Source organism: Chiloscyllium plagiosum, chromosome 23, assembly GCF_004010195.1.
Source record: "Chiloscyllium plagiosum isolate BGI_BamShark_2017 chromosome 23, ASM401019v2, whole genome shotgun sequence".
Classification (NCBI taxonomy): Eukaryota; Metazoa; Chordata; class Chondrichthyes; order Orectolobiformes; family Hemiscylliidae; genus Chiloscyllium; species Chiloscyllium plagiosum.
In genome coordinates this window covers 9370803-9391834 of record NC_057732.1, presented here as the reverse complement: position 1 = coordinate 9391834, position 21032 = coordinate 9370803, and the positions used below count along the sequence as shown (strand labels likewise).

Sequence of the window (21032 nt, the reverse complement as noted above, 5' to 3'; positions counted from 1 at the left end):
ACACACACACACACATATACACTCTTTCTCACAGACACTCACAGCCCCCCCATCCCAGACACACACCCACATGCACACATACACATATACATTTGTGAGGTGAATTTATACTTGCAGAGTTACATTGTACTTTGCTCAAAAACTGCATGAATCCATGTAAGACTCTGTTAACTCCTTTTTTTTAGATGAGAATCAGTCAAAACATTATGGCACAGACAACAGCACAGAATTTATACTTGCAGAGTTACATTGTACTTTGCTCAAAAACTGCATGAATCCATGTAAGACTCTGTTAACTCCTTTTTTTAGATGAGAATCAGTCAAAACATTATGGCACAGACAACAGCACACGGGGGCTAACACCTTCAACACATTATCTGGGCTGACACCAATTGTTAAAGTTAACCTGAGAATGTAACTTTTAAAAAACGTTTTGTGAGTTACATATGACAGAAGTGAAACTAACATGGTCATTCTAACAGATGAGAGACTTAAAAAACAATCAAAGTACTTTCAATGTATAATTTCAGTTACACTGTAAACCCTTGCTATAAATTCTGTGTCTTACAACTTTGTCCTCCACAACCACCTGATGAAGGGGCGTCGCTCCGAAAGCTAGTGTGCTTCCAATTAAACCTGTTGGACTATAACCTGGTGTTGTGTGATTTTTAACTTTGTACACCCCAGTCCAACACCGGCACCTCCAAATCATGCAATTTGTCTTCTTGTTGAAGACAAATCCACTCGTCATTAGATTACCTCAGATATTAAAGCTACTTTGATTTCCTCAACTACTTAAGTAGGCCAATCACAAAAGGAAGATCGTAGCAACTCTCTGCCCAAGCACATGTTGGCAGTTATTGGCATTGCCTGCTCATATGACATTCACAATGTAATCATAACTTTGTAATGGCGTTTCGATCTAAAGCATTTATGTCCAATTGTGCACTTTGTAGTGATTATAATGAAGTCAGCCAGGTGGACTTCATAGAACATGAACTCCCTGATTACGGCTGTTAACCTGGTCCAATCAAGGAGCCCTCTCTGAAAGATGAGAACAGAAGGGTCAGACATCGTGTTCACTCTGAGAGCTGACTCTGAGGGAGCTGGATCAGTGTCAAGGACCGTCCCCGTGTAAATGAAATGTGACTTGGTGATGGAATACCGGCCTCTGTGGACTTATTTCAGTGGTGATGAGAGTAAAACACACCTGAAGAAATTCATTTGCAACAGTCGTCTTTGAGTCGAGGTGAGCATTTCCAAGCATCATGCCTTAACACGGGAAGCTTGACTCATTCAATCCTGCCATCAAAGACTGGGTTCAATATGTGGAAAGAATGCATTATTTCTTCCGGACAAATAACATTGGGGCAGATGAAAAACAACGAGTAATTGCCCTGACAGCTTTTGGACTCGCAGCTTTGTCGGGTTATTAGGAGCCTAACTTTCCCTGAGGTACCAGATACTAAAACCTCAACAGAGGAACTCTAGGTCAGACCACAGCAAAATCTGAAACAAAGCCAAGCCTCGGCCAAATGGTTAAAATGTTGTTCAGGCTCTGGGCCATCAAGCCAATGTAGTTTTTGCTGGTATGCAGACTTAGGACAGCAAAAGGGTTCCACTCAACCAAAATTGAGCAAGAGAATTCATAGGCCAGTATCCAGAAGCGTGCACATCCTGAAAGCCCACTTATATCTAGCTTGGAACAGTTAAATTCAAGGCAGAACCAATCAAAATAAAAGGCTGATTAAATGGTCACCTGATTCTAATGGCGGTCAATACCGACACAGCTGTGTCATTGACCACCGAACCAGTTTTAAACAAGATTCGCTCTGGACTTCAAGCCTTAAGATTGTACCAGACTTTAGCTAGGTGGGCGGCACGGTGGCTCAGTGGTTAGCATTGCTGCCTCACAGCGCCAGAAGCCCGGGTTCAATTCCCGCCTCAGGCGACTGACTGTGTGGAGTTTGCACGTTCTCCCCGTGTCTGCGTGGGTTTCCTCTGGGTGCTCTGGTTTCCTCCCACAGTCCAAAAATGTGCAGGTTAGGTGAATTGGCCACGCTAAATTGCCCGTAGTGTTAGGTAAGGGGTAAATGTAGGGGTATGGGTGGGTTGCGCTTCAGCGGGTCGGTGTGGACTTGTTGGGCCGAAGGGCCTGTTTCCACACTGTAAGTAATCTGATCTAATCTAAAAAAAGAATTTATACTGGGGAACCTTTCTGCTTAAGAGTACAACTTCAGTTCCAGTCTCTTATAAGAAGCAGTTGGTTCAGTTACTGTAGTAAAAGATTCAGGCCTAAGCTTGATGGGGCAGAATCAACTGAGAAAGTTTCACCTAGATTGGCTCGACATTTTTTGATAAGAAAATTGGACCTTTGTATCAACTCTTTAAAAAAAGGCTCTGCCTTGATCGCAGAGCCAAGCCATAGCTTTCAGGGAAGTGAAAAACAGCTTTCATCCTCGAAGGTGTTAGCACACTATGATTCCATGTGAGATGTGGTATTGATGTGCGAAGCCTCCCCATCTGGCATTGGGGTAGTATTAGCTCATTGGTGGCCCAATGGAGAGGAACGCCCAATAACATATGCATCCAGGACTTCCGCTAATGAAGTGTGTAAATATATCCAGATAGAGAAAGAGGGATTGCCGGTCATATATGAAGTCAGAACATTCCACCAATATCTTTACAGAAGTGAATTTGTAGTAATAACAGATGACAAACCCCTGCTAGATCTACTTAAAGAGGACAAGGCAGTACCTCTCTCACCTGCTCATAATGGTCTGACAATATCAGACTTCGGATGCAGAAAGATCCAGTCCTGGCAAAATAGAAACAACTGGTGGTGATGGGGGAGACCAAAAGGCTGTCTCAACCAGAATTGAAACCATTTTGGACCCAGAAAGTCCAGATCCCAGTAGAGGTCGGCATATTATTGTAGGGAACAAGAGTGATTGCCCCGAGCAAAGGTCCCTGCCAGATACTGGCTGAATTCTACCAGGGTCATTTAGGAGTTTCCAAAATGAAGATGTTGACGAGAAGTTATGCCAGGACTGGATGCAGACATAGCTGCAGTGGTGGGGCAGTGCCCAGAATGCCAACAAGGACAAACATTACTGCCAGCTGCTCCACCACATTCATTGGAATGGCCAGATAAACCCTGCACATGTCGACTATGCAAGTCCTTTCATGGGCTCAATGTTCGTAGTCATTATGGATGCCCACTCAAAGTGGCTGGATGTACATGGAGGTCATTCATCAAACAGTGGGGCAACAAAAGAAAATCCACGCGCATCTTTTGCAATACACAGGCACCCGGAAGTGTTGGTCATAGATAATAGGCCATCGTTTACCAGCAGGGAATTACAGTATTTCCTAAAGTTGAATGCTATTGACAGGTAAGGACAGCACCATATCATCCATCATCCAATGGTGTGGCAGAAACAGCAGACCAACCTTTGAAAGCAGGCTTAAAGAAACATCCTACAGCTTCACTTGATCCCAAACCATCCCGGTTCCAGGTTGGTTACAGACCATCCCTCATATAACTGCAGGGATAGCTCCAGCAGAGTTGCTAATAGGAAGAATGTGAAGGGCTTTTGCTCGTCGATTTTCCTGCTCTTGGGATGCTGCCTGAACTGCTGTGCTTTTCCAGCACCACTCTAATCTAGAATAGGGAGAAGGCTCCTTACCAGGTTAGATCTGATCTTCCTGGGCCTGGGGGAAGGGAGGGTGAAACAGCAGCAGGAACAGGAATGCCAGACACATGACTTTGCTAAGCAAGAGAGACAGTTTACTTCAGGGGACTAAGTTTGGTGTAGGAACCATGGGAATGGCCTTGCATTGGGATAAGAGGCATGGCTGACTTGTGGTCAGGTCCAGTGAGGTATACAGTTCAGATAGGTGCAACTATCCTGAACAAGTATACGAAAGCTGAAAAGGAGCAAAACATGCCCGACTCCTCAACAGCCTTTCCGACTGTTCTGGAACCTGTGGGATCTCTCTCTACACTGTTAAAGATACTTCGGAATCTGAGATCGATATGGCAGATGTTATGGCCTCAACGACTTTGCTGCCTGAATAGGAGAATCAATTCTTCTGACACGCTCCGGGCGCAAGGCGAGCTTCTGTGTGTTACACATTGCCTGTATCCAAGGCAGAGTCTTGGATACCAGGGGAAATCTGACCTGGTGCTAAAAGAACCCAGGAGGAGCTACAAAAGAAAGAACTGACCTTTGCCCTCAGACTGAGAGTGATTGTAATGAGGTCAGCTAGGCGGGCCTCATAGAATATGAGTTCTCTGATTGGGGCTGTTAATCCGGTCCACTCAGGGAACCCTGGCTGACAGGAGTGTCAGAGGTTCTGTTCAGTCTGTGAGCTTGCTCTGAGGGAGCTGGATCAGTGTCGAAGACTCTCCACATCTGAATAAAGGGTGACTTGGCGACAGGATACCGGCCTCTGTGGAGTTAATTTATACTTATCTTTGCACATGGAGATAAAGAGCCTCTATTGATTTTTTTACTACAGTTCTCAGCATGGACCTCACTTGCTGCACAAAAGGGATTGGCCTTTCAAGTGTGTAATAGTTGTTGCCTTTTTGTTGCCTTGCATCTGATACAGTTAAGTCCATCAGAAGACATCAACATTAATGCCACTGAACTCTCATTGTAACTTCCATAAATTGATCCACCTGGCTTCATTGCCCCTGTTCAATTTCTGCAGCGTACGTCTTTTCTTCAAAGAAAACACTATCTGCTTTAAAGCACAATCTGTATGCGTAACTTAATCCCAGACCTGCGTAAAGAGGAAGATCATCACCAAACACAAAATGTAGCGAAAAGAAAAATGTGCAGAACAGCTTTCTTCAGTCCATTGCTCTCATTTGTGTTTCTTTCTTGAAGTTATGGTAACCTATCACAACAGGCCTTCATAGGGCACCGACTGGGGATTTATTGACGTGTTTTGGTGTCAATCCTGCTTTATAAATGACATGTACTCAAGTCTGCTCTGTGTAAGAATTAAGCATTTTAGTGATTTGTGTTGGCAATCCCATTTTCTGCAGAATTTGCAAAGGTTGCATTTTAAAAAAACTGAAAATAAATTGAAAGGGACTTTGTGCTTCACTGCAGGCAATCATCATGAAAGCACGCTGAACAGTAATTTGTTGTTCTACTAAAAGGAAGACTGTTGTCAGTTTATTGGGTACAAAATCAATACAGTGCAATTTTATTACAACTGTGTCACACCACAGATGAAGAATCTGAAGTACTTGTAAATTGTCTAAAATAAACAGGGTTACAAGCATCATCTGATGGGACAGGAAATTTAAACTCATTTTCGCAATGAAATGGATGTCTTATGACTTCATTTTCACTGCTTCTCCATGACTCAAGATCTCTTTAAAAGAAAAATGATTATTACCTTTTAATCTATTTTACACCAATTCCATTGATTTATATTGTCTTAATTACTCTGCATTACGACTGTTGTGGAATAAGGCTGCCTAATTAGTCAAATTGTCTTCTAATAATTTCACACTACCTAAGGCTTGCGCATCTTCATGACGTACAATGAGATGCTTTTATTTTTTAAAATGTCATTCATGACATTTGTCTTTTTAACTTTCCTTTTTGATTTTTAAACTATGGTTGCACTGCGTATAGCTGGAATGTAACTTGTTTTTCTTCACTTTGCTGTTCTGTAACTAAGGCTACTGTATACCTAAGATGGCGCTGTATGTTGGTGACAGTGTTACACTGTAACTAATCTCTAACTGAAGAAGCAGTACCTGGGTACCTTTGTACCTAAGGTGGTGCTGTAAGCTTGTAAGCTTTTCACTGTACCCATTTGAGTACATGTGACAATAAAGCTAATTCAATTCACTTCATGAGATTTGAGCATTGCTGGCTCGGCTAGCATTTGTTGTTCATTTCCAATAGTCCTTGAGAAGGTGGTGGTGAGTCATCTTTTTGTCCTGCTGCAGCCACAGTGCTATCAGAAAGGGGTAGCCAAGATGTTTGCCCATTGACGTTGACGGAATGCTGATATGGTTCCACATCAAGATAGTGTGTGTCCTGGAGGGGAGCTTGCATGGGATGGTGTTCCCATGCATCTGCTGTCCTTGTCCTTCCAGTTGATTGAGGTCATAGGTTTGGAAATTGCTGTTAAAAGAGCCAAGGCGAGTTTTGCTACATCTTGCTGACGACACACAATGCAGCCACTTGGCGTTGGTGCTGGAGAAATTAGATGTTTAAGGTGGTGGATGGAATACAAATCAAGTTGATTACTTTGCTCTTATAATGTTGAACTTCTTAAGTGTTGTTGGAGCAGCACACATCCAGGCTTGTAGAGACTATTCCACCATATTCCTGACTTGTGCCTTGGTGGACACGCTTTGTGAAGTCAGGAGCTATATTACTCACTGCAGGATTCCCAGCCTCCGACTTACCCTTGTAACCATTATTTAAATGGCTGATTCAGCTCATTTTCAGTAAGGCACTCGATAATTGTAATGCTCTTGAATGTCAAGGGGTGATGGTTTGCTTCTCTCTTTTTGGGAGATAGTGCCTGGTGTTCATATAGTGCAAATGTAATTGCCACTTATCAACCCAAACTGAAATGTTTGTCCAAGTTTTGCTGCATACACACACAGAGTGCTTCAGTATATGAAGGGTCAGAAATGGTGCTGAACATTGTGCAATCATCAGCCAATTACCTGACTTTTGACCTTGTGATGGAGTGAAAATCAATGATAAAGCAGTTGGGTCTCAAACTCAAACCTGTGTTTCCATTTATAAGGTGTTTTATACAGCCTCAGGGCATTCTGACATGCTTTGTAACCAATGAAGCACTTCTGAATTCCAAACATTGTTGTCACATTGGCAGACATGGCAGCCGGTTGTAGGCAGCTCGCTCCCACCAACAGTAACACACTGAAAGTCCAGATATTGATATTTTGTCCTGCCAATTGATTTTTAAAAAAGGATGGCAAGGATGTCAGGACATTTACTATTTCCTTTCAAATGTTGTCAGATTGGATCATTTGCATCCAGTTAAAAAGCCAGACCATTTAAATTAATGTCTTATCCAAAGGACAACACTAATGGAAATGCTGCATTGTCTCTGAATTCCATAGAAGTGTCTGCCTGGCTTTTATTGACTGAAATGAAGCTTGAGCTGATTTTCTTCTAAGACAGACACTCCCACCACTGCAGGGCCAAACTAAGACTGTAATTGAACTCGTTCTACATTACAGGTCAAGGATACAGAGACTGACCCTCTTCATTGTTACTTTGGAGCTGAAAATATTCTGTAACGTGTGAAACAATAGCTGTGAAAGCTGCTTGATTATTGATTAAACCTAAATGTTTCCACAATGCCCAGCTTTATCACATTTGATCTACATGTGACTCCAGTCCCACACCATGTGATTGTCTCTCAGCATCCATTGGAGTCGTGTGAAACAAATCACTTCAAGAAAAAAAGCCCACCACCACATCCCCAGAGCAGATAATAAATGTCACTATGCTTTGAAATTTGGTTAATAATAATTCAGAGATATAATCTAGCAACAAAGCCACTGCAAATATTTCTGCAAAGTACTTGGGGGGGAGGCTAAAATAATCACTTTGCTCACATTTATGCAAGAGCCCAGCATTTTGCTTAAGCTAATGCTTGAATTAGCTATCCAATGATAATGAGCAATTGGTACCAAAACTCTTGCTAAAACTAGACTGTCAAACGGTGTGGTTTTATTAACGTAGAAACTACTTTGTGCCTGTTATAATCATAGAGTCATGGAGTCATACAGCATGGAAACAGACCCTTCGGTACAACCAGTGCATGCCGACCATGTTCGCAAACTAAGCTAGTCCTGCTTGCCTGAGCTTTGGCAATAGACAATAGGTGCAGGAGTAGGCCTTTCAGCCCTTCGAGCCAGCGCCACCATTCATTATGATCATGGCTGATCATCCACAATCAGTATCCTGTTCCTGCCTTATCTCCATAACCTGTGATTCCACTATCTTGAAGAGCTCTATCCATCTCTTTCTTGAAAGTAACCAGAGACTTGGCCTCCACTGCCTTCTGGGGCAGAGCATTCCATACACCCACCATTCTCTGGGTGAAGAAGTTTCTCCTCAACTCTGTTCTAAAACTGTGTCCCCTGGTTCTGGACTCATCCATCTGTGGAAACGTGCTTCCTGCCTCCAGAGTGTCCAACCCTTTAATAATCTTATATGTCTCAATCAGATCCCCTCTCATCCTTCAAACTCAAGTATATATAAACCCAGTCACTCTAATCTTTCAACATATGATAGTCCGCCATTCTAGGAATTGACCTCATGAACCTACACTGCACTCCCTCAATAGCCAGAATGTCCTTCCTCAAATTTGGAGACCAAAACTGCTTGGCCCATACCCCATTTCCTGTTCATGAACCTATCCAAATGTCTTTTAAACGTTGTAACTGTACCTCTATCCATCACTTCCTCTGGCAGTTCATTCCACATCAAACCACTCTCTGTGTAAAAAAAGGTTACCCCTCGTGTCCTTTTTAAATCTTTCTCCCCTCCCCTTTAAAATATGTCCCCCTAATTTTAAACTGCCCCACCTGAGGGAAAAGACCTTTATCACTCACCTTGTCTATGCCCCTCATGACTTTAAAAACCTCAATAAGGTCGCACCTCAACGTCCAGTGAAAAAGGTCCCAGCCTTTCCAGCCTATTTTTACAACGCAAACCCTCCATTCCAGGCAACACCCTGGTGAATCTTTTCTGAACGCGCTCCAGCTTAATAGTATCCATCCTATAACAGGGAAACCACAACTGCACACTCTACTCCAGAAGAGACCTCACCAATGTCCTGTGCAAACTGAACCTGTTCAATACCCTTTTTCACACTTTCCCCATTGAGCCATATTGCAGCCCAGGAACTCTTTTTTTAAGATTAGACTCCCTACAGTGTGAAACAGGCCCTTCGGCCCAACCAGTCCTCCAAAGAGTAACCCACCCAGACCTATTTCCCTCTGACTGATGCACTTAGCACTATGTGCAATTTAGCATGGCTAATTCACCTGACCTGCACATCTTTGGACTGTGGGAGGAAACCAGAGCACCCAGAGCAAACTCCACACAGACAGTCACCCGAGGCTGGAATTGAACCTAGGACCCTGGTGCTGTGAGACTGCCGTGCTAACCACTGAGCCATTTGTTTTAGCATTGGAGCAAAGTGATATTTTCTGAAGTCTGGATGGTGCCCCTTTCGGGGAATAGGACCTCTTCAAATTTATGGATCTCTTTTAAGCTTCATTGTTTGATAAACTAGCAACAGTTGTGCAAGGCATTATTACTCACCCATCACCTTATCCATTAATCTCTGCATTGGCAGAACAGTTTAGTGGATTTACCCTATTGTCTAATGTGATGGCTTGCCAGTGGTTTTCAGCATAATCCATTAGCTCTTTACATAGGTGGTAGCAGGCCACATTCATTTAAACCACAAAATGATTTCCTGAATGCCAAATTACACATTCAGAGTTGGGAAGCTTTGATTTTTATTGAGAACCTTTCTTAAATTAGTAACTGACCCAACTGCATATTTCTACAAAGCTAAATGACATTAGTGAACAAAAGCAAATTGTGTTTCATCTAACCATTACTGAATTGTTCGCTGCTTACAATATGTGTTGTGTTACATGCTGCGACTAGCTATTAAACAGTCACAGAGAGGTTTTTCAAGGTGTGTCAGCTAACCCCCTTTCCATCAAACTATTTAGTTCACAAAAAAATGTGAGCATAATGGAATTAGAATTTTAAGGAATATTCAAAACTGAATGGTCACTTTGCATCATTATGTTGAGAGAGGTTAGGATTTCCTTAGTTACACTGAGAAGAAAATAAGCTTTAAGTAACAATAGAAATAATATTTTTATATTTTACTATGATTTGTGTCATCAAATAAACTGTCTCACATTTTTAAGATTTGTTCTCATGATAAAGCTAAGTAATATCTAGGTTCAGGTGGCACAGTGGCTCAGTGGTTAGCACTATTGCCTCACAGCGCCAGGGACCCAGGTTCGATTCCACCCTTGCATGACTGTCTGCGTGGAGTTTGTTCATTCTTGCTGTGTCTATGTGGGTTTCCTCCCACAGTCCAAAGATGTATAGAATAGGTGGATTGACTATGCTAAACTGTACATAGTGTCCATGGATGTGCAGTTTGGATGGACTAGGGTTACAGGAATGGGGTGCGTCTGGTTGGAATGCTGTTGGGGGGTTGGCTCGATGGGCTGAATGGCCTGCTTTCACACTGTAGGGATTCTATTGGAAATAGGGGTTAGCAGATAGTGGCTTGTGTTACACTAATAAATATCGACCGATCTGATAGGAAACCAATGTGCACAGGTCAGTTGAAATTAATGTTGGCCAGAGTGTATTCAGGTATTAAATTAGAAAATGCCAATCTTCAACCTAGGTTAGAATTGCTGCGAAACCATACCTTTTAGGTGAGATAAAAGACACCTTTTTCAAAAGAAAATGCTCATTCCCATTTCTGCAAGTGAACGCCAGCAATTTACATTAAATCTTTTCTATTTATGATCTCAGGAGGCTGGAAGTAAGTGCAAGGAACAAGGAATTCAAGCCAATGTCTCCAATCAAAGAACACAATCCAATAATGTCAGACCATGTACAGCGTGTGAAAATCCAGTTTTGTCAAACCACAAGGACTCCACAGAAGATAAATACTGATATTGAATGAATTTAATTGCTGCTTTAACATTTCATTAAGAGCTTTGGTTTCCACAAAGAAGAAGTGACAGCTTCGCAACCCAGAAAAATAACATAAAGGAAAATCTCTGGAAATTATTGATTATTCTGTCTTTATTGGAATAAAAGGGACATCTAAATTCAATTACTGTCATCTAAAACTCAACTATGTCCACACCATGAACTAGAGCATAGGTACGTCCATAAAGATGTAGTGTTCCACTACATCTGCTGTCAAGGTGTGACAGGAATGCCAATTGGAATAATGTTCACTCTGAGGATGCCATTCACATCCATTAACTTTAATGGATGTATTATTATGACAGTCCAGGCCACCATTTTCTTATGCACACTCCATTGTCCAATGGTCTGGCCATGGCACAATCTTGACACCAAAAAGGCCCTTTTCTAAAACTTGAAACATAAGAACTTAAGAAATAGAAGCAGGAGTAGGCCATCTGGGCAATTGAGCCTGCTCCACCATTCAATAAGATCGTGCTGATCTTTTCGTGGACTCAGCTCCACTTACCCGCTCGCTCACCATAACCTTTCATTTCTTTACCGTTCAAAAATCTTTGCCTTAAAAACATTCAGTGAAGTAGCCTCAGCAGCTTCACTGGGCAGAACATTACACAGATTCACAGCTCTTTGGGTGGAGAAGTTCCTCCTCAACTCAATCCTAAATCTTCTTCCCCGTCATTTTGAGGCAATGGTCCCTCGTTCTAGTTTCACTTGCCAGTGGAAACTAGCTCCCTGCTTCTATTCCCTTCATAATTTTATATGTTTCTATAAGATCCCCCCCTCCTCATTCTTATGAATTCCAATGAGTATAGTCCAGTCTACTCAACCTCTCCTCATAAGCCAACCCTCTCAGAAGATGAATAGGCAATTCAGCCTGTTGATCCTTCTCTGACATTCAACTAGCTAATGTTTGAGCTGCCTTTTAACTCCATTTGCACAGTATCCCTGTCACCCTCATTGAACAAAAATCTATCAGTCTCAAAAGTTTTGAAAGCTCCTTCAGCATCAGGCTTTTGAAGGAGAAAGTTCAAGATTTCTTACAAGCTCTTAAAAAAATCTGTTTGCAACTTTTGAATGACCTGCCTCTACTGTTCAATCCCTTTGAATAGCGCTATAAGTTTCCCGAAAAGCCCACATTACAGGAGAATTCCTACAGACAAGTGGAGCTGAAAGAATTATTAACTGGATTCTTTCTTAGTGCTGAGTTGTTCTAATATGCTGATGTATTTGTTTGAATAAATAACTCTGGCCTAGTTGTGGTTAAGTCTGTGATTTGTAGCAAAGATGGTGGACAGCCTGTATCAGGCACTTCTGCACAAGATAACAGCACATGTTTAGCAGAATGTCATTGGCAAAAGTTGGAAGCCAGTCAGGGCAATCACAAGTCTGTTGATTTGTGATTATTAATGCTGAGTCAACATATAGCTACAACATATATAAACAGTAGCAGTAACACATCATCTCAGCAAAGCAGTGAAGTTTAAGTATCACTTCAGCAACTCAGATGTCAATCAGTTACAGGTTGTTCTGCTATAATGCGTGTTTCATCAGCACGAGTTGGTATAACATGATTGACCAATTGTGGACATTGTTCGGATAACGTGAGCTCTCTACTAAACAGGTATAGTGATTTTCTATTAGTGATCTTCTCCAGCGTGATTTTCTACAGCACGAGGTTGCAGAGGAACACAACATTCTCGCAGGATGACCTGCACGTTGCTCCACTCCAGTGAAATGTAAAGCATTAACTGATGCATATGCAGCACAGCAAAACAATCTTGATTTACGTTTGCATAATATTAGATACTCCCAAACTGTGTTAATGTTAACCTAAGAACTGTGGATGCTGGAAATCAGAAACAAAAGCAGAAAGTGCTGGAAAACTTCAGCAGGTCTGGCAGCATCTGTGGACAGAAAACAAAGTTAATGCTTCAGGTTTTGAGGAAGGTTCACTCGACCCACAATATTAACTCTGTTTTCTGTCTGTGGAAGCTGCCAGACCGCTGAGTTTTTCCAGCAATTTCAGTTTATGTCCCTAAATGATGTTATTCTGGTATTCCAGGTGAGCTTTGCATGCAAACTGAAGAAGAAAATCTAACAAGCAACATTTATTATGCGAGATATTTCAGGGTAGGTTTTCATTTGATGTGGCACATTTGACGTGGAAATGCATCTTCAAGGTGCTCACCTTCAGACAGTGCACATTCTTGTAAAGGTGTGCAGTCTTCTCATGTGTTCTTAAATAGAACTATTGGAAGTGGAAAAATACCATTGTTCTGTGACTTCAACAAAATATTTTTAATGGTGTAAATTTAGAATGACTGCACTTCTAATGAGGAGCCACATCCACTGTCCCATAACTATGAATGAAAGAGTTAAAATTAATGCTTTGATATGTAACCTTATTGCCTTCTGCTGTTCTTACATTCCCCCTGTTTCTGCTATTATTATTAAATAGCATGATCTCAGTGTATTTGCTAGATTACATATTCTACACCCTCAAGGTATATTCTTATGAACACTGAATGCATGCCAATAGGGTGAGTTCTGCCTACCCAGCAGCCAAGATCAACCACAGTACTTTGGAGCTTTGTAGTCTCTAGTCTGATGATCTCTAAACCTCTTCAAAACAATGATGAATGAAGTTGTGGTTCCTTGAAAATTGTGAGCCAATTTTGACACATCTTTTCCATAACCTAGTTACACCTCAGTTGTCAAGTTGGATGTTTGTTGATGAGGCTTGGCATGTTCACATTGGCGAGAGGTGGATGGGCAGTATCACGGTTAACGTTTCCAACATTTATTGCCTCTCAGCACCCATATATGACCAAATCTCTCACTTTATCCACAGCTGGTCTGAATGTTTTAAAAAGCAGTTCACAATATTTTAACATGGTGTCACCAGCAAGCAAAAGATCATGACTTTCCATGATGCATACCAGTTCATTGGTGAAGATGCAGAGCACAAAGGAACAGGAAGTAGCCATTCAGTTCCTCAATCCCATCCAGTCATGGCTTATTTGTGAGCTAGTTCCAACAACTTTCCCATGGTATTCGTTGTTCTTTTGACCACTGCTGTCACTATTTGATGCAATTCACATTCTTTGGAATATGCTCATCATATATAACCTTGTTATCTCTTGAGAGTATCATCAGTTTAATTTCTAAGCCAGCTGCTATAATTTCCTTTTATACAATTTGTCTTATCCTTTGTTTTAACAAGTAACATTTCTCCTTCCATTCAGATAGTTAGAATTGCAATTATTGAACATTCAGTGATCCCTTACCTTCTCTTCTCCTTTGTTTCTTTCTGTTACATTTTTCCTTCTAACCTGTTCTTCATTGTTTTGCACAATGGACTCCAATCTGATTCAAAATAACCTGCGCTCACCATGGGCTAATCATTTCACTTCAGTCACTTAACAATATTAATGAGATGGTGAACTCTTATTCTGGCTTCCACGTGTCTGTTATGAGCTCAGTAAGTACAATGCTGTCACTACGCTGTCTTTACTAGAACTGACTGTAAGATAGCTGGTCTTGGGGCAATTAGTCTCTCTATTTTAATTGACTCTGGAATATTTTTGTTTTCTGCAGCTAACTCTTGCAGGGAAGACCCACTTTGCTACTTTTCAGGCAGTGATTAAATTTTCCCAATTATCGAATCAAATAAACCCTCCTTAGTTAATGGCTCTAAGGCCTATCTTAGTGTCCCAATATATATCTGGGCTGTGATTATTCAAGGATGTTTTAAAGAAGACACTGGAGAAATGCATCATAGAGAATGGAATAGAAGGTTTTACTGAGAGGGAGTTGAAATAGGATGGGAAGATAGGTGCGTGAAACACCAAAACGAGTGTTGAGCTGAATGCCCTAATTATTGTGCTGCAAACTTAATATAACTCAATGCCAAGTCAGACTGCCTAGGGAAGAGACAATCCTTCTAGCTTATTTCAGCTGCTGGCTTTATCACTTGGTCTCACACGATCTTTCTTCCCTTCTGAACTGAAGTAGACTTTAAGGTGAAAGGAGTTCTCCAATCTCAGATCTGTCTCCTAAATTTTCCTTTCTTATTTTGACCAAGACACCATGACACCAACATGGGTACAGCTTACTGTAATCAATCAAGAGTTAACCCTTTCAGGCCCATACACAATTTTTCGTGCCAAATCTTTTTTCTCGTAATTACTATAATGATATACATTACATTTACAACCAACCTGTCTCTGACTTTACAAATTCAGGTGATCTTACAATAAAAGCATTCAAGTTTAAAAGCTGATTACTTGTGCCTGTGAGGTGTTATTGTTCCATAGCATTGGAAAATACTTTTAGTGTGCATTGTTTGACTTGCCTACTTTATTAGCTTATCTGATGTGTACTTAAGAAATAAATAAATTTCTTTGATCTTTTGTATCAGGCTTTATCTTCTCTTCTTAGAATTGATCTGGTTTGCAGATGTTTGCTTCACTTCAAATGACTTTCTTGAGAGTTTGGTCTTCTTTGGACTCCAATAATTCTGACAAAGATTCACCAATGCTGCCTACAAAGATGTCTTATGAGTTCTGACTTTATGCCAGCATTATCAAACCTTGCTATTAGCCTGTAGAAACCATTGATGTAATCCTCGAGCAAGGAGAAGCAGAGTAGACCTTTCAGCCCTTTGAGCTTGCTCTGCCATTCAATATGATCATGGCTAATCACCCAATTCTCTTCACGCTTTCTCCACGTATCCTTTGATCCCTTTAGCCCTAAGAAATGAATAAGCTCCTTCATGAAAACAAATCATGACATTAATAAGATTTGGACACATACCTACGCAGAGTGTAGAATCGAAACATATCACCTTTGAACACTCAACCACGCCACTTAACTTCATATACACTTGGAAACTGCGGTCTTTTATTACACCTTGCTCTTTTTCCAGATTGTTATAAATTCTGAGGTTGAGAACATTTTGTTTTTCATTTATCCCTTGGCAAGCAGTAACATTATCTATTGCAAATGTTTTTTTCTCTAAATAACACTAAACCACGCCCACATTTCAGTAAAACAGTAGAAAAACTGCAGAAAACTCTCCAAGGAATGAAGGTCTAGAAAAAGTGTATACTTTTGCCACTGCATTATTCTTGAATGCAAAATTATAGAGTGCAGGCTGCTCCAGAGTCTGGCTTGAAGGTAGGAGACAGAGGGTGGTAATGGAGGGTTGTTTTTTGGACGGGAGGCCTGTGACCAGTGGTGTGCCACAAAGATCGGTGCTGGGTCCACTGCTTTATGTCATTAAAGTAAATTATTTGGATGTGAATATAGAAGGAAAAGATAATAAGTTTGCAGTCAACATTTAAATTGACAATACAGTGGACAGTGATGAAGGTGATCTCAGAGTACAATGGAACCTTGATCAGATGGACAATTGGGCCAAAGAAGACAGCTGAGTTTAATTTGGATAAATGTGAGGTGTTGCATTTTAGCAAGGTAAATCATTTTGGACCTATGTATTTAATGGTAGGGTTCTTGGAAATGTTGCCAAACAAGGAGACCTTGGGCGTGGGTTGATTGTTCCTTGAAGATGGAATCACAGGTATACAGGATAGTGAAGTAGTGGCTTTATTGGTCAGTGCATTGAGTATGGGAGTTGGGAGTCATGACAGAGCTGTACAGGTCATTGGCTAGACCACTTTTGGAATACTGCATTTACTTCTGGTCTTGCTGCTACAGGAAAGATGTTGTAACACTTGAAAGGGTATACAAGGATTTACAAGGATGTTGTTGGGATTAGAAGATTTGAGTTAGAAGGAAAGGCTGAATAGACTTGTGCTATTTTCCCTGGACTGTTGGAGGCTGAGGGGTGACCTTTTAGAGGCTTACAAAATCATGAGGGGCTTAGATACGGTGAATAGCCAAAGTTTTTTTTCCAGGGTAGGGGAATCCAAAATTAGAGGACACAAGTTTAAGGTGAGAGGTGAAAAGATATAAAAGAGACCTAAACGGCAACCTTTTCATGTAGAGGGCAGTGCGTATATGGAACGAGCTACCAGAGGAAGTGGTAGAGGCTGGTACAATTACATCATTTAAAAGGCATCTGGATGGATACATGAATAGGAAAGGTTTAGAGAGATAAGGGGTAAATATTGGCAAATGGGACTAGATTAATTTAGAATATCTGGTTGGCATGGACAAGTTGGACCGACGTGTCTGTTTCTGTGCTGTACATCTCTATGACTCTAATTAATATGTGATTTTAGCCAAGAGTCACAGATATTTCTGTTAAGTACAATTTACTATTGTGTTCCAGACACATTTATATTGAAGATGGAAATCCAAGACCGGCCCACTACTGTATTTGGTTTTTTGTATGTGTTTGCTATGTCTTTGAATTTCTGATCAGTATTGTGGCATATTATTCCAATCAAAGTTCAAGAAATTTGGAAAATAAACAGGACCAGTGACTGAGATCGCGCACTAAACGAAATCAGTGTTGGCTCACTTTAAACACAACAATCTAAGCCAATTGACCTTTGGTACAGACACTAAGCAAGCCTTTTTTATTACCTTTATCTAAAATTCTGTGTTTACCAATTTCAAAATATGCATCATATAAAGTAGTAATATAAGCATATCATGGGCACAGTGCAATAAACTAAATTCCAGATTCCTTATTCTGTAGAAGCTCAGTAAACGCATTTCTTAACCATTAATGTTGCAGATCCACTTTTCTGCTTTTATCATTTTAGCTAGTTTTTTCTGAAATCTCTGACAGTCAGCAATCCTGTACCATGTTCTGTTTTTTTGATGGAAATTTTGAAGGCTTAAATACTTCATATGATGCCCATATCCAGTGCCATTTATAATGACATTAAAAAATCCAGGTAAAAAGTGTTAACTAATGATACAAATTAAGATATGTTGAATCATTTTCCATAATATTAACACTTTAAGAGCCTTCATATTCATTTGGAACTTCATTTAACTTGGGATGCAATCCTTTTCATACAAAATAATAGCTATCTGGAAATCTCTTGACCAAAAGGCTATGGGTACGGAGTCAACTGGAGCTTATAAAACTAAACTGAGTATAATTTTTATGGGGTAAAGATCTCAAGGGTTATGAGCTAAATGGAGCTGAGATACAGATCAACCAGGATATCAATGAATGGCGATGGGGCTCAATACTCTTTAATGTTCCTACTCCAAAACACTGTAAAGTACAAGAAATGATAACTTCACTTTAAATATAGCAACTGAGCATGTGCAAAAGGATCTATATGTCACAGCGATATCATAGGACCTATGTCTATAAGGCTCAGGATAAAATGTTCTGTCTTACCATCTTATGTATTTAGTTATATTTTATAAAGTTCATTGCTGTTCACGCACAAGTGTGTAAATATTGTCTTCCTATAAGGGATGTTTCAGTGACTCAGTAGTTAGCACTGCTGCCTCACAGTGCCAGGGCCCCAGGTTCAATTCCAGCCTTGGGGCTGTCTGTGTAGAGTTTGCATATTCTCTCCCTGTGTCTCTGTGGGTTTCCCCAGGGTAATCTGATTTCCTCCCACAGTCCAAAGAGATTAGTTGGATTAGCCATGCTATAGTGTCCAAGGATGCAGCAGCTAGATAGATTAACCATGGGGAGTGACAGAGATAGGATAGGGTCGGGAGGTGGGTCTGTATGGGATGCTGTACAGAAAGTCAGTGTGAACTTGATAGGCCAAATGGCCTGCTTCCACAGTGTAGGGATGCTATAGGTGCTTCATGGTAGCATTACTAAATAATATGAGATCAATAACATAATGTGTTATTATTAGGTATGACTGCACAAAGCAATTGGTGTTAAGTAGTGTTTTAGAGGGGGAGAGTGAAAGGATGTGAGAGATAAGCCAAGGATGTGAAGTCCAGAACTTAGGCCCACAGCAGCTGAAAATCCTTTCTCCAAATGTTAAGCAAGGAAAATTGGGAATGTGCTTGAGGCCAGATTTGGAGGAGTGTAGAGATCTTGGAGGATTATAGGAATGCAGGAAGTTCCAGTGATAGGGAGGGACATGAAGGAACTTGAACACAAAAATGAAAATGTTCAATCTGAGATTTTAGTGCACTGGAGTCGGGGTAAATGAAAATTGATGTGGATTTGGATACGGACAGAGTTTAAATGCACTCTTTAATGGAGTATAGGAGGCTGATTCGGGCAGTATTCAAATAATCAAGTGCAGAGGTGGGATGGGACTTTCAATGGCTGACAAGGTGAAACCAGGTGGAGTCAGATGATGTCATGAACAAGGAGATTGCTGACCTTGATGATGGAGAGGACAAGGGATTATTAACTCAGCTCAGATTCACTTAGGCTGAAATTGTGATTAGTCCAGTTTAGATTATCTTGTTGCCACTAATCTATTCAGAGTCAAGGGTGTGGTGCTTGAAAAGCACAGCAGGTCAGGCAGCATCCAATGAGCAGGAGAATCAATGCTTCTGACATAAATCCTCCATCAGGAAGGCCCTTAATCTGTTCAGCCACTTCTGAGCACACGAAGTGATTTGTTTGACTCCTCTATTTGCATTACCTAGTGTTCTGCACACCTCAATTTCCCCATTTAAATAACACTTTGATTTAATCTTTTTGCTCCAAAATAGATAACAACACACTTCTCTGCATTAAAATTCCTCTGCCTAAGTTTTATCTATTTGCTTAACCTAACAATGCCACTGTAATTTCATTCCTGTAAGCAATTTCATTACTTATCAAACTACTAATCTTTTTATCATTGTATAATCATTGGATATATGGCTCTCTATTGAAGTCATTCATAAATATAGTGAATAATTTGAGCCCCATCACAAATCTTGTAGTCACTTCTCTCCAATTTGGGAATATTCCCATGACATGCATAATAATCATTTCTACAAACGAAGCAATCCAGTTGAGGTAACCTGACCTTCAACATTGTGTCTGCTGCTCTCGAATCACAGTTTTAATCCTTCATTGACATCAACTTCTCTTCCATTTCAGGAGGCCAGCTTTAAGAAGTGTTACGTCCTCCAGATTTATGGGTCCTCTCAATATTGCGATTGAATCATGTGCAATTCATCACTCATAATAAAACAAGGCTCCAATCACCAAAACACATTAAACTGGTTCATCCCCATTTGATGTCACCTTGGACCTTCGATGGATAATGTTGCTCACTTATCGTGAGCAATCACAACCAGAAAATTGCAGAACATTTTGTTTGATACAACTTAATTGAGTTTTAAACCAAAGATTCTAAGGTTGGATGGACCATACTTAACATCTGTGGCTTTTTTTTTAGAGTTCCTATTAAAAGCACCAGTTTGTTACTTTCAGGCAAATAAAGTTTGTAGAAAGTATACAATCACCAACCATGTCTCCAGTTAAAGACAATGCAATAAAAAGTGTGTTATTATTAGTTGGAAACTTATGTTCTAAGGTTGAAGAAAAGTGGGTTTTAGCTTTAAGCTCTGTGAAAGTCGGATTTTTTTTAAATCTGAAAGCCATAGGGAACAGTGAGCTAAAGACAGTATTTCTAAGATGTCATGTGATTTTAATTAAATGACCAGCAAGTTTTATGGGAAAACTATTGCTAAGGTGTTTGCTGACTTGAGTATTACACCCCAGAGAGAGACATTCAGAGAGACAAAATGCAGCAGAGGTGCTGTTTGATTAATGATCTCCAAAACAGCCAGGGAAGAAGGGGAGAAGTCCTGAGTTGCTTAGAAGAAAAGTCTGGAATGAAAGACTGTAGAGGTGTCAGAGAGGAAAACATCCTACAAGACTATTGAAGACGTGAATTTGAGGAACCCAAATCTGGTAGTGATAGTGTGTTGAGTTGACAGCTTCTTTAAAGGTCTTGGGGAAGGTCTTTAAGAGATTAGCATTGAATAAAATGAAAACTGATCAGAGATACGTCAGCTGAAAAGGGAGCTTTAGTATGCAACTAGGAATGACCCTTCACTGCATTCTGACTGCTTGTACCTTTATTGTTGGGGTGAGAGAGTTGAATAATTCTTTCTCGTATTTATAAAGAGCTTCTTCAAATAGTTCTTGTATAGTTTGTGTGTTTTTATTTGTGTAATAAATGTTTATGTTTCTTGTTTAAAAGCACATTGGCAGTCTCTCAGGAGGTTGTTCAGAGATTGACCTCCATAGTAAACACAAAGGAAAATTAAAACTTATAATCTATCAAGCCAGCTTTCCTTCTTGTTCAGTATTACTGTGAGCTGGAATCACAACACTGA

The 21032-nt window shown here is 40.5% G+C and overlaps 1 long non-coding RNA gene across 1 annotated transcript in view; it reads left to right on the top strand.

The window, feature by feature from the left end:
- Positions 1 to 20731, top strand: part of LOC122561608 — a 38871-nt gene extending 18140 nt beyond the window's left edge. The window contains exons 2-4 of the long non-coding RNA XR_006315053.1: positions 10602 to 10958; positions 12847 to 12914; positions 19786 to 20731. This is a non-coding gene — a long non-coding RNA (uncharacterized LOC122561608). The remainder of the gene's footprint in view (positions 1 to 10601; positions 10959 to 12846; positions 12915 to 19785) is intronic.
- Positions 20732 to 21032: the final 301 nt, after the last annotated feature.